A 13,495-nucleotide genomic window follows, 5' to 3' on the forward strand; every position below is an offset into this window, starting at 1 on the left:
CCTATCAAAAACATCCTGTCTGTCATCTAGACTGTGTTTATTTTTTTCATTTACCAACAGAGTTGCCATTTATACAGAATTACCTGTAATGTATTGATTTGTATACGTCCATACGAATTTCATGCAGGATACAGATTTAATACATATTGCCAAAACTATATACATAATTGTGCCTACTTCTCATCCTCCAACACAATACAAAATCGAACCCGTTTTGTTACAATATTTACTTGCTTCTGGTCTGCCGCCGGGTGAAAACTACCAACACAATAAAAAATAGTCTAGCTAAACAACGTTGAGTCAAATAAATGGTTACCTTCCAACATCGCGAAAAAGTCAAATATATTATCAACGTAATCCAATAATTTTCGCGACTTGTCGTGACGTTCCTTACATGAAACTTCTTTATTATTTCAATAAGTCCATTGGAGTTCCAATTTAAATGTTAGAATTAATTATGTTAGACTGTTTTCTCATCCATGAGTTCAACCAATAGCCAGCTATATTATATTAAATAAAAGTGATGAACTGATACAAACAAACCTGAAATAGTTATAAGATCAAGTACAAAATAAATGTATTTTTTTAATGTAATTTATAATAGCAATTCGCTTGATAAAAACTATGTTTAGATTAACTAATGAATACCAACATACTAATATGATATTCGAAATGTATTAGGTTTAAAGTACTACGTATTGTGGATGCCACGGCGAAGAAAAACTTATGTATAATATACATGCCTATGAAATAAACGTAGGTATTTATGAAAAAAAAATCCAATAATTTATTGTGACGATTCATTTTCAAATATTTCGATGAAATCAGGCATCCCTGCAAGCAGCTGATCGGTGTTGACAAACGAGGGGAAACCAACTAGTAAAAAAACTTTTACATAACACAAGGGGTGTACAGATAGTAAATAGTTCGCGCAGTACAATATAGGTGGAACTAGTGCATCACGAAAAATTATTTCTATAAGAATTTACCCATATTGTCATGTCTGTTAGTCTGTGGTTATAATGAGATATTTTAAATTTAGATAAATTAGATGATTTACGGTTCTAAATGTCTCAGGTCATAAAAAATATCAAAATACCTTGAGGAGTTTTTATGTTGTGCAGTTCGATAAATTTATACATTCAACAGGTTGTCTGTAGAAATTATGAAATTATGGGATGCATGTAAAATTTACCTGGCACTTCTGCCCTACATGCTGTCAGAATCGTCCTTTTAGAAAAAGTGCTAAGTTTTGTATTTTCGACCGCATTCCAAGTAGCGTCGCTTCATGAACTACAAATAGTTCATGAGAAGTTTTTGACGTCAGAGTGGTGAAGTTCATCACAATCCGTTTGTATGGATGTGTTCTTTCGATCACTTGAAATGTCAGAACTTGTCCCGTTCAAGGGAGAAGGTCGAAAAGGTGGAAATGCAAGGAAAAAACCGGCGCGCCGTCGCAAAACAAACATTTTGTTTTCTTCCAGCTGGCAACCACCGCGTGGGTGCGAGGGAGATGCAGCACCTAGTTGCGCAAACGCAAAAATGAGATGGAGCCAGTAATGTTTTTGTGTAGTGCGAATTTGTAAAAAAAACCGTGCTTTGCTTCGGTTCGTTTATCGCAGCCGCTGGCTTTCGACCAAAACTGCCCATCTTCTTTCTGTCATTCGTTGCTCGACCGTGGTCATTATTCATCATCGTTGTTCTCGAAAAAATCGCGTGTCGCGTTTTTTCTGCTCTGTCCTCTGTAGTGCGTGCGTTTTCGCGTGTGGATAGCAAGCGATTCTCACCTAGTTTACGTCTAGGGCCGATCTATTAGGAAAACCGTGCAAGTTTTCCGATCGTCACGAGAGTCCTTGCTAGTGTGAATCAATTTATTTCCGTACAGGGAAAATCTGTGTGTCTGATTGATCGAGGAGAGGTGAGACGAGGTGTGGCAAATCGTATAAAATCGAATTTCCTTTCTTGTGAAAATTAATCAAGTGCTGTAATAGTTGCCCTTTTTATGTGGAACGCTTACTACTGCAGCTAATTAATTTTTTTCTCGTCCGGACGCGGCGCGGTTTGACCGTGAAAAAAAGGCTTCAAAATTGACTAAAAGATACAGTTTGAAGCAAAAATCGAGTTTTCCGTCTACGATTTACCGCACCATCTAAGCATAATTCAAGTAAGTTCAAGTTTCGGCGCGCTTTATCACACCGGTAACATATTTTTAGGGTGAAAACGTGTTACTAATTATTTCCTCATGTTAGCAATATGACATAAAAAAGTGCAGTTCGACTTGCTCGAGCAACACGGCTGAGTTTGTGTTTAACCACACATTCACAACTTAAGTTTTGTCAAGCAGTGTTGCCAGGTTTTCTAAATTGCGTAATATTGATCCAATCAATATTTCAGAAATTATAATGACATGTATTTACTAAGCTGTTTGACTCTCAACTCTTCGTATGAAATAATACCGGAAATCTACTACTTTTCCGTTAGTACTGAGAAATGAAAAAAAATAACGGTCCTTGAACAAAATAATATTGTGAACATTCAGTAATATCGACCCTTCATCAATACGGCAATCCCCTTCAAATGCACACGGTCATTTTTTATCACACTATCAATAGTATTGTCCAAATTTCGGGTATTGACAAAAATATTAATGGGGTTATTAATAACCGTGCTGCAAAAATGGGAAGAAAACGACATGGCATGTAGTTTCCAATAACATTCAATTGTTTGAAGGGATTTCAGTTCGACGCTTTGCGTTTCGAATTTTTGGGGAAGTTTCCGAATGTTCGTTTAAACAAGTGATAATCTAACTTTTACTTTCTTTCATAATTATTGTAGTCCCCTCGCGAAGGACAAAATTCCAATCATCTGACACCGGTATGATCGCGTTTTGACTTTGTTGGTCGTTCACATATGGTATTTTCTGATAATTCAGTGCAGGTTTAAAGATAATAGGTTTAGGATTTGTATAGTGACGTCAAAAATGTACATACGTTCATCCTTGACACTTCAGCAGTACTGCATCTATGAATTTTTCCTTTTGCTTGTTTATGTTAACCCATTATAATCCAGGAGTTCCCATATGAGCAGATATATTTTGTGTTGAAGATGTTGGGAAATGCCAAATCACTATTAATAATTTTTTTAAACAAAATTATCCTATGTATATCATTTAAATAGTATCGGTAGAAGTACTATAATATAAACAAAAATATTTGGATCATTTTTCTTCCAAAACATACCTTCGTTTTGGGTTTTAGCGGATTGTTATTGATAATATAATTATTTGTATGTATTGGATTGTAAGCTGCAATAAACAACTTCCTTTGCCGATGCCCTTCATTCAGCATACCTGGGTTCGAGTCCCAACCCCGCACACAGGGTCAGAAGGTTTTTCTGGTCCGAAGTGGTAAATGACCTTAAGGTTAAAACCTTTGTAATCGAAAATTTTAGAAAAGCTTCATTTGTTCGCATTTCGTCATTTTGAAGAAAATGTATTACCTATTTGTATTTGTATGATATTTGAGATATTTGTACGATTTGTTGGAAGTATCGTAAGCTCATTTGATAGTTTTTCTAATGTTTAGTAAGTTTTGGAGGTATCCATACTTCCTTTTCTAAGTTAATTTTACAGCCATGTCTTTGAATATTCTACATTTCGAAGATATAACAAAATGGATTTCATTTGCTGATGGCAGGAGATTTTCGAAAGACTTCAACTAATCAGAAAATTTTGATGCTCGAGTTCATCAGCTAACGAAAAAATACTGCTGTATTATCCCACCGAATGATATATCATACGTTCGACTGAAAACAATTTTTATTCTTTAACATATATTTTTGGAATTTTGCTAGAGAAATAACTAAGTTGAATCTTTGGTAATGGTTTGTCAAAACCTATTGTTTCAAACATAAAATTCACAGTAATATGTTGCTTACTTTTCTTTAATAATTTGTGTGAATTTTGCAATGTTATAATACAAATAAAACGTTGACACTTGAAAACAATTTTAATATACAAAGAAATTAGAAGTGTAGACTATCAACTAGTGCTCTAGTAAAGCTGTTTGGTAATAAACATCTAAAGTAAACATGTACAATTAGGAAGTTTTGCGTATGATATATCATACGCTAGGACATAATGGGTTAAACCAAGTTGTCTGGCGAGCATGTAAGCAGTACGGCTGAATTGCTAAAGAAACTGAGGTTAGCAAGGACGGTAAAAAATTAATTATCTGCAAATAGTTAGAGAGAAGGAGAGCAAGAGTATTGTAATAATTGAAAGACAAAGTAAACAAAGAGAATCTGTCACGCTTAAATCGTAATGAAAATTTCATACAGAATCGTGGTGCGATTATTTAATGATGCAAATGACAGTTCCTTTTTGTTTACTTTTTCGTAAATTACCAAATTGATTTAGCATTTTACGCAGAATTATATTCTAGTGTTTAAATGACTATACAATGGAGCCAAATCTCGCTTCAATATAGTCATCTAATCCCTGTGATCTAGAGCAGGCATTCCCAAACTGTTTTAGGCTTGCCTAAGACCTTCATTACCAAATTACTCGGCCTGGTTCGCACAACCTAATAGCTTTATGAAAAACAGTGTAGACTTCAAATGTATGCTAGAAAAAATTTCTTTTTTCAAGAGGAAACATTGAATACTTGAGAAAATTTCATTAATTTGACCATAGTTCCGCCTTGCTGGTGAGATTTCAATTACGCTTAAGAAATCCAGACTACACTATAAAAAGTTTTCCTCTTTGATAGACGAATATTTACAGATTGATGAAATTTAATGTTTGGTAATTTTTTACGACATTTTTACGTTTTCATAAGGTTTTGCACTAGTAAACAAATGAAGCACAAGATTTATATTAGACATCTATTGATGGTTTGTTTACAATTTCAATTACATGCATCTAAAATAAAATGAACAAGTAAACAAATCAATAATACCGCTAAAAAACCAACGAGGTTTGTTCATTTTACGAACCAAAATGATGTGTTTTGGCTAAAGTGTTCATTAATAGATCTATTACACAGCAATTATAATTAAAATTGGTCGTGTGAGACTTAATTACACAAACAAAAGCTTTAACAACGTTTCGCCCATTGTCATTTGCAAATGTCACTTATACTAACAAGGTTCGCCTTTCACGAAACAATGGTTTTATAAGAATAATAGTACTAATCAATCCAGAATTTGGACTAGGATCTTAAAAGTTCTATTTTTTAACTATATTTACTTTAATTACATGATCAAAAGTGCTTTGTATATACGGTGGTAAATTACAGATGAAAAGAAATTAGCAAATATTTCATGATGAAATCAAAATAATTTTGTTTAGGGAAAACATGGTTGCTGTTCAGCATGACCTTTATTTATTACGAGCTTATTCGTCACGTCACCTAATTTTATCAAACAATTCACTTGCCAACACTGCTACACAGCCGGGTAATGCAGTGCATGTGTGTGTGTATTTTCGCAGTTTTATAAGCCTTGTGGACGAGGAGAAGTGTCAAAGCGGCTGCCGCCCCACGTGTATGGATCATTAGATGATAAAAATGGATTACGGTGCACATTTTGCTTTTAGCGGCGGTAAACATAAATTCAGACACAGCTGGCGAAAGTGGCAATGTACAGATCGTGGCAAACAAAAAATGAGCTGAGAATAACCTTTCATCCAAGATAAACACATGCGTTTCTTATTTTGCATAGCATAGTTGCGTGCAGTGCAGAGAAATGATAGTCTTTTATTATAATGTTACGCAATCGTTTTATTTGATTTAGTTCTGAGTTCGAATGTTGGTTAGTTGCTTTATTGAAGAGATTACAACAATTGAATCAGGTGTGTGTCTCCTCGGGTATGTTTTCCATATGTTTGCAGATATTGCGCAGAGTGAATAAATATTGAATCATTTTCTATTGTTGAAATTACCGTAACCTTTATATAGTGTTTCTCGGTAGTCCAATGTATCTAATTTGCATACCTACATAAATCCAGTTGGTATTATTTTTCGTTGATTATACAATAGGCGATGGACATGATGTATAAATAGGTTCAAATTGTTTTCTTAGATATTCAGTATGACTTCGATTTGTAACGAAGAAATAAACGAAATCGTGTCTACTCGATAAATGAGAAATTAAATATTGACCTCATCAGGCGGATTCTTATCACAATTATTTCAATCAACAAGCTCCAAGTTAGCTATAAAAAATTAAAGCTTTAATCAATTTTTTTCAACGGCAGCAGGAATATGAAGTAGAATGATGTATGTACGGCTGAATAATAAAATAATGCAACTGAATAGAAATTTTAAGTGCAAAAGTCTATCTCATCTTCACTGGTACCAAAGTCTTAGAGAAACTGTGCAGGGCAAGAGCGAGGATAGGCACGATTTTCAGAACGTCCGTCCAGCTACTCGATTTCGCTGATGATATTGACATTATAGCACGCTACTTTGAGAAGATGGAAGATACATACATCGGACTGAAAGCTGAGGCCAAGCGGATCAGACTAGACATCAATGTGTCAAAGACACAAAGTACACGAAAGGTAGGGGCTCGAGAAAAGATAATGTCAACCACCGAAATCGAAATGGTCGACGAGTTCGTGTACTTGGGCTCACTGGTGACTGTCGAAAATGACACCAGCAGAGAAATTCAGAGACGCATCTTGTCAGGAAATCGTGCTTACTTTTGATTACGCAGGGCGCTTCGATCGAGCAAAATTTGCCGTCGTACGAAGTTAACTATCTACAAAACGCTGACCGGTTATCCTCTACGGGCACGAGTCCTTTTCAATGCTTGAGTCCAGTGCACAATGCACAATAACCGTGTTACTGTGCACTTGAACAACAGAAGTTACTTTTATTTAGCTGTTGAACTTCTAATTGGAAATTAGGTACAGGGTTTCGGATAATGGGCGTGTCCTTCCAGATCGCGAATAGAAATTTAGAATTATTGTGCAGGGCATCGATTCCTGGGGGGAATAACTGGTAAATCAGAGTACCAATTTTCACAAATGGCTTATAAGCACTGATCATTGATTCCGCGAGATACCTTATGATCAAAAAAGAATCGGAACTTTCATTTCAAAATTCCCGCGCTTGTACAGTCGGTAAACTTTTATTCTCTCAACGCAACACTTTTATACACATTCTATCCAATTTTGACGCATATCGTACGATTAGTTTTTGTTTGGCGTCTATACAAAGAAGTTGAAAAATTTTCGTGTGGCGATTTTTATAATGGATGAAAATTTAGAACAACGTGCTTGCATCAAATTTTGTGTTGCAAATGGATTTAAGTGTTCCGAAATGTTGAAAATGTTAGAAAAGGCCTTTGGTGAATCGTGTCTAGGAAAAACACAGACATACGAGAGGTATAAACGCTTCAAATGTGGTCGTACAAGCTTGGATCATGATGAGATTCCTGGCCGCCCAACAACATCTGTTATTGAAGAAAACATTGAATCGGCGAAGCAAATCGTCTTGTAAAATCGTTCTGTACCGATTAGAGAGATTGCTATGTTGTTGGGCATCTCTTATGAACCAGCCGAACACATTTTAACTGATGTTTTGGGTTTGAAACGCGTCGCTTCTCGGCGGGACCACCACCACGATAATGCGCCGGCTCACACAGCGTTGGTTGTGTCGCAGTTTTTGGCCAAAAAACTCAACCAAGAACCGTACTCTCCAGATATGGCCCCGTGTGACTTTTTCCTCTTCCCTAGACTCAAATTGCCATTGCGGGGAACGCGTTTTGAGACCATAGAGACCATAAAAGAATTCGCTGCGTGAACTAAAGGCCATACCTTCGGCGCCACTTAATTCCGGGGGTCTGCCGCCACTTAATTCCGGGGTTAACATCGCTAAAAATGTTAAATATATTATCAACGTAATCCAGTAATTTATTGTGACGATTCATTTTCAAATATGATGAAATCAGGCATCCCTGCAAGCAGCTGATCGGTGTTGACAAACGAGGGGGAACCAACTAGTAAAAAAAACTTTCACATAACATAACTGTACCGATAGTAAATAGTTCGCGCAGTACAATAGTGCATCACGAAAAATTATTTTTATAAGAATTTACTTATATTTACGAAACCGGAAGTGAAAGTCAATTGATATTAGAACTTGATTCATATCTCAAAAGTAGCTTTCAAGCAAGCGTAAGTTTTTAAAATAAAGTTCAGCCAATTCCGAGAAAACTGTTCTAGATAAAAATCTATGAAAGGATAAATTGTGTTTTTCCTTCGTCTATAGAAAGGTTATAAAATTGCTGAAAGACCCGACTTTTGATCGGAGCTCTGGAGACCCCTAGTGTTATAAACAATTCGATTCAGTTCGACGAGATCGAAAAATGTGTGTGTATGTGCTCCTTTCGAAGTTTTTTCTCTGAGGTGGTTTAACTCGCTCGCTAGGCTAGCTTGAAGGACACTTTTGGTATGTGAATATCAAGTTCGAAGATCAATTGGTTGGCACTTCACGTTCTGATCATATAACGTAACTGTCAAAATATAACGGTATAAGTAACGTAACTGTCAAAATGCATTCTCAGCACAATTTTTTTTGGAGATGGATGAACCGATTTTAACAACCTTAGGCTCGTTTAAAAGCTACTCTTGGGATGTGAATCCAGTTCGAAGATTACTTGGTTGTCACTGCCGGTTCAGGAGATAAGTGACGTGACGGCCTTGTCTTCGTTTATTCCAAGTTGATTCAACCTTTCGCATAGTAGTGTAAACATTACAATCGAAACTTAGAACTGATACACTGATGAAGGTTGGAAATAGTGCACCGAAATACTAGTATCTTTGTCTGTTACGATCTTGTGACATTAGTGGCGAAATCGCAGTGGTTTTATAGTGGAATTAAAATGTATTTATTTCATTTCAAAGGGTTTCTAAACTAGTTTTACCCAAAATTTGAACAATTTTCTAACGTGCAATGCAAGTTATTAACAAAAGAAAGTGTTCCATTTTTTCGAGTACAGTCTTTAGTAACGGGTGTTCAATAAAAAATAATACCTCTCTGTAATTAAAGTAAAGAAGGTAAATTTTTGCCTTTCTCATATAGAAGGACTATGCAATCACTGTGAAAACCGACTTTTAAGTGGAGGCCCGGAGGGCCGAATGTCATACACCATTCGACTCAGTTAGTCGAGATCATAAAATCTCTGTGTTTGTATGTGACAACTAATGCTGCTCGATTTTCTCAGAGATGGCTGAACCAATTTTCACATTGTCCCATACATCGCTATTGAATTTTATCCCGATACGACATCCGGCTCCGGAATTACAGGGTGAAATGCACCAAAACAATAAAACAAATTGTCATTCACTTTTCTCAGAGCTGGCGTGATCGATTTTCACAAGCTTAGATTCAAACGAAAAGAAATTTTATCTCCATCCGACTTCCGGTTACGGAATTACAAAGCAATATGTGCAAATCTATGAGAAAATGCGCGGTCATTTTTTTGGAAATTTCTTATCCGATTTTTACAAACTAATATGTAAGTGAAAAGTCTTGAAATTTTTAAAGTTGATCCAGATCCGACTTCTAGTTCCGGTATTACAACGTGATAAATGAAAACCTTACAATTTCATGAGGATTTTTCCAAAAGTGATGGCGAAACGAGGTGCAAATTTTTATAATCTAGTTCATCTAGTTGGCAGACCTCGTTAGTTAGTGGATATATGAATCTACTTTGGGACTACTAGTCCCCGGTTTCCGCTTCCGCAAGCTCTGGTAATAGTGAAGATAAGCTCCAAAACCGGAACTCACTTCGAGTTCTCGGCAACGGTTAATCCGATTTTCACAAATCATAATTCAAATTAAAGCTCTCAGTAATACTGTGATATTTAATCCAGATCCGACTTCCGGTTCCGAAATTATAGGGCAATGAGTATCAAAACTTTCAAACTGTCATACAAAATGATGCAAAATCGGTACGCGCTGGTACAGAAGAAGAAAACGCCACCGCCCAGCACACAGCGTGCTTTGTTCAATTTTGTATAGCGTACAGGGTTGCAACATTTAAATCTATATTAACTTGACAGAACTGTTTACGAATTGAAAAGGTTATGGTAGTTTAAACCAAAAATAAATTTGATTTTATTCAAGTTTGAAAAAAATCCTGACAGAATCTTCTAGTGATGTTTTTGAAAATATAAGTAATATGAAGAAGGCATCATTTTACCACTAGGTGGATTAATAAAAAGATTTCTCCAGAGGAATTGCTCTCTGGGCTGCCTAGGAATGGGTGGCATGCATCTTTTCGCTCGGGTGCTGCCAGTTTGATCGAAGATGGTGTCGAAACAGCAAGCACTTTGCGAGCGTGTTGTACGGTTTTAGGAAACGTATGGTCAGCGTGGAAAAAAATCTCATTTTTTTTTATTGAACACCCGTAAAACAATTCGATGTAATGACCCATAATGTTAAAAAAAAATTAAAAATAAATGTATTCTTCATTCCTTCCACATGGCAAGGAGAGTAGGTTTACAATTTTTCCCACAAAAATCGCAGTATGGCGGAGTAACCAAATCCTATAAATTATAGGGTAGAATTTAAATAAAATCTATCCAAAAAACAAACTCCACAATCTACTGTAATAATCGAAAAAAAATAAACAAAACACTAGACGTAAGAAAATCATACTTTTCAGATGAAGCTCAGTTGTTTTCGGTGTTTTGCACAACTGGATGTCGGCTAAGACACTAGGCTTGAGAAAACCTCGTTTTGTGTTGCACAATAAGGTGGTTTTTGCATCAATTGCAACAAGCTTATGTTTTTGCTGTTGTATTATGTGCTCCGATCCATTTTATTCCACTGAAACATGCAAATAGAAGCAATGATCCTTCTTGAAATTCACTGATATTCATTGGGCAACTTGCTAATGCTACATGCTATATTTAATAAACGAGGATTGAGAGGGATCCTTGGTAGGTTAACCAACGAGTTCAATACGAAAATTGTTACAATTGTTTTTTTTTCTCCTAATGCCTTATCCAAGCGTTAAGATTACATCGTTTAGGCATTATACAGCGGAGACAGAACTATAAATAACCCACAAGAAACAAGCCGTCGTATTGCACCGTCGAGCCGCTGTGACGCAAAAGGAGCTAAAAAGATCAATAACCAGAACCAATGACATCTTTCTTTTTCATGTGAGTGTACGCCAGTCGGTGGAATCGGTTACCGACGCACAGAACGATACTTGCCAGAGTGGACATGAAACTGACTTGACGACAGGTCAAATAAAGAAATAGATTCATCAACTAATTAATATAAATTGATCACCAAGCTATCGTTCAGTTCTGGTGCAGAACATTTTGCTGGTAATTGACTTCAGTAAACTTTGAAGGTCAGTTTAGCTGGCAGGTATTTACCAGTAAGTCTTTCTCTGCTCCATTATATGGATCAGAGCGTAGCGCACGGAAGGATATTCTACCGGAAGGGATTCTTTATTATCATGCTGAAAAATATCACGCGGAGCTTTATCGTAAAATAACTTTTGGACTCTGATCTAATCTGTTTTCCAGAATGAATGCACCAATCTAGTTAGCAACCAATACGGATCCGCAGAAGAAAGTGTTCTCTGTGTCTTAATATATTTATTTTTATTAACAAATCATGATTGCGGGGTGCAGCTTGTTATCCCTTGATGAAAGGGCCACACGATTCAAGATCATTCCAGAATGCGAAAACAAGCAGAACTAGTTTATATTGTTTCCACGTGTAAGCGACATATCAACTCTAGATTAATAAGAATGGAACACTCATATTTTTGCAGGCCAAAGGCATACTAGTCAAGGTCAGTGATTTACTAGCATGTCCCTTTTGCATACCTGTCCTGGTGACTCCTTTTTATGGCGACTTAGCTATGCATAATAATTTTGAAAGCAGGAATAGGGCGTAGTAAGCTGCCCATTCATTGTGGTTTCAACAATATTTATAATGAATAAAAGAGGAAAGATATTCGATTTCCTCTTCCGATAGAATATTCTACTTAGGTGTTAATCATTTCTGAGAAACGTACACCTCTGAAAGCAGTTCTTAGCGAACTGATTGAAGTGTAGGTCGACCAAGTTCTATGTCGTTTTGTAGTACCCTATTTAAGCAATCTGATCGAACGTTGAATGAAGTTGCTTTAATGTATTGCCGCTGGCGTGTTTGAACAAATAGTAATTACACGAGTGTAAATTAAGCTTCATATAAAAGACCCAAGACTCAGGTTGTGCCGATTGTATACTGGTTGGATTGGACCGGGATTTACTACCAAGCAGCTTGTATTGTATCCTAGTTTTGATCAATTTATAATATTTGTTTTTTTATATGCATATATAGCAGAACTAGTACCCTCTCCTAGTTGGTGGGCTTGACTGTATTGCAAACATCATCAGATACAATCAATTACAAATTAATACAAATATGTGTTACAGTTTTTAACTTCATTATTAAATTCAATGAATGAGATATGGAACGACTTGAATAAGATGTTGATTGCATTAAACTCCAACATCCGGGATTGGAGAGGCCGGCAGGGTTTAACTGAGCTCTGTTTTATGTTTCATTTTCATACTATCGGCCCTTATTACCAGTATGAAGTGGAAATTAAGTGAAGTGAACTTATCCCAAATGGGTTTCACACGACGACAACGAATGAACGGTAACTCAAGCTCATCCTTGACGTTTATTAGTGGTTTGTGTACCAGAAATATTGTGGAATAGAATGAAATAATGTAGACTGAACATGTGAGCAAACCACTGATAGCTGTCAAACGATGTTCATCCAGTTTATTTTTTGAGGTTGTGTCATTTTCGAGTGGGACTTGATGGGTGAGATGATCTGTGAGTGAAGGGTAAGAAAAAGTGCATGCAAGAACGGCAATAAAAGTCACCGTTTCAGCTCAGGAGTAACGATCGACCAATAGTACAGATAAAAGTAGTTAGAATCTATAAAAATAGAAATAGTAACTCAATGTTACGATGTTTACTTGTGGAATACATGTGTGTATGTATGTATGTATGTGTATATGTAAAATATGACAGAACTAGTAGATCGGGTGATACTACACTGTTGTCATTTTTTTTGCGTTCCATGGAGATATGCGTAGCGTAATTATCATCATATTAAAGGCCGTACACTTGGTCCGAGCACCACCAGTCGTTTGGGAAAAAAGAAAAAACGCTTTCCACAACTAAAGGATGCCGCGGAGAGCATCTAGTCAACCAAAAGTAAAGTTAAAAACGTGCTTAGTCCGTCTAGCTTTTTTCAATCAATCCACATGTGTTTTTTGCAGTGAAGTGAGTTCTACTTTAGAGTTTTTGGTCATTATTTACGGTACTTCTGGAGCCGGTACTCAGGGCCATGGCCATGGAATGAAATGATGAATAAATTGGAATCTTCCAGGAATCGGAGGTCTGCCAACCCGATAAACCCGTGTATCTCCTGAATTGGAATTCGGATCTGATCACAAAAA

At 36.4% G+C, this 13,495-nt stretch overlaps 1 protein-coding gene across 5 annotated transcripts in view; it reads left to right on the forward strand.

The window, feature by feature from the left end:
• Positions 1-1,597: 1,597 nt before the first annotated feature.
• The window catches only part of LOC131432442 (sodium-dependent phosphate transporter 2), a 99,639-nt gene continuing 87,741 nt past the window's right edge, over positions 1,598-13,495 (forward strand). The window contains exons 1-2 of one of the 5 annotated variants that reach the window (XM_058598720.1): positions 1,598-1,928; positions 2,079-2,164. The gene's annotated coding sequence lies outside the window, so the exon portion shown is untranslated. Of the gene's footprint in view, positions 2,165-13,495 lie in introns of all 5 variants that reach the window. The other 4 variants (XM_058598721.1, XM_058598719.1, XM_058598723.1 and 1 more) reach the window with 4 other exon arrangements.

The sequence above is a fragment of the Malaya genurostris genome, chromosome 2, assembly GCF_030247185.1.
Source record: "Malaya genurostris strain Urasoe2022 chromosome 2, Malgen_1.1, whole genome shotgun sequence".
In the NCBI taxonomy this organism is placed as follows: domain Eukaryota; kingdom Metazoa; phylum Arthropoda; class Insecta; order Diptera; family Culicidae; genus Malaya; species Malaya genurostris.